This window comes from Otolemur garnettii, unplaced genomic scaffold (genome assembly GCF_000181295.1).
Source record: "Otolemur garnettii isolate 467f Iridium unplaced genomic scaffold, OtoGar3 scaffold00063, whole genome shotgun sequence".
Taxonomy (NCBI): Eukaryota; Metazoa; Chordata; class Mammalia; order Primates; family Galagidae; genus Otolemur; species Otolemur garnettii.
The window spans coordinates 8,454,443-8,455,833 of NW_003852458.1; the positions used below are offsets into that span (position 1 = coordinate 8,454,443).

The 1,391-nt window shown below is 37.7% G+C and overlaps 1 protein-coding gene across 1 annotated transcript in view; it reads right to left on the reverse strand.

The window, feature by feature from the left end:
- MROH2B (maestro heat like repeat family member 2B) overlaps positions 1–1,391 on the reverse strand; it is a 74,232-nt gene that overhangs the window by 24,539 nt on the left and 48,302 nt on the right. The window lies entirely within an intron of this gene.

Here is a 1,391-nt window from a genome sequence, read left to right on the forward strand (position 1 = left end):
TTCATGGGTTGATGGTCATTAGGGCTGATTCCAAATCTTAGAGATTATAAATTGGGATGTGATAAACATTCTAGTGCAAATGTCCTTATGTAGAATGATTTTTTTTTCTTCTGGGCCTAGTAACGGAATTGTGGGATCAAATGGAAGGTCTACTTTTAGTTCTTTGAGGATCCTCCATATTATTTTCCAAAGAGGCTGTATTAGTTTGCAGTTCCACCAAGAGTGTAGAAGTGTTTCTTTTCTCCACACCCTCACCAGCATCTGCAGCTTTGGGACTTTGTGATGTGTGCTATTCTGACTGGGGTTAGGTGTTATCTCAAGGTGGCTTTGATTTGCATTTCCCTGATGATTAAGGATGATGAGCATTTTTTCATGTTATTTGTTAGTTCTTTGTCAATCTTCTTCAGAGAAGGTCCTGTTCAGATCTCTTGCCCAGTGATGGGGTGGGACTGTTCGCTCCTTTTTTGTTGATTAATCTGAGTTCTCTGTAGATTCTGGTTATCAAGCCTTTGTCAGATTTGTAACTTGCAAATATCTTTTCTCATTCTGAAGGTTGTCTGCTTTAATTGTCGTGTCCTTAGCTGTGCAGAGTTTTTTTAGCTTAATCAAGTCCCATTGATTTATTTTTGTTGTTGTTGCAATTGCTGCTGAAGTCTTCTTTATAAAATCTTTCCCCAGGCTGGTATCATCAGAAATTTGTTCCACACTTTCTTCTACAGTTTTTATCATTTCATGTTTTAGATTTAAATCTTTTATCCATTGTGAGCCAATTTTTGTAAGTGGTGGGAGAGATGTGCGTCCAGTTTCAGTCTTTTGTATGCGTATACCACAGTTTATTAGTCTATTCACTCACTGAAGGGCACTTGAGCTGTTTCTACTTCTTTGTGATTGTGAATTGAGCTGCCAAATACATTCAAATGCAAATTTTCTTATAGCAAAGTGTCTTCTTTTGGGTATACACCTAGCCATGGATTGCAGGATCAAATGGGAGGCTTACTTTTAGTTCTTTGAGGAATCTCCATACTTCTTTCCATATAGGCTATGCTAGTTAGCAGTCCCACCAACAGTGTATGAGTGTTCCCTTTTCTCTCCACTCACACCAGCATCTGTTGTTTTGAGATCTCATGATGTGAGCCATTCTCACTGGAGTTAGATGATATCTCAAAGTGGTTTTTGAATTGCATTTCTCTGATAATTAGTGATGAGCATTTTTTTCATGTGTTTGTTAGACAGTTGTCTGTCCTCATGAGAACATTCATGTCTCAGTTTTCTTTTCAGGGTAACAAAGAGAAATTTCACTTAAGAAGAACAAAGAGAAAGTTTTGAAAACTTCTAGAGAACTTTAGAGAGTTGGAAGTGTGTCCCTCTCATGAAGGAGAAAAGGTAAGAGA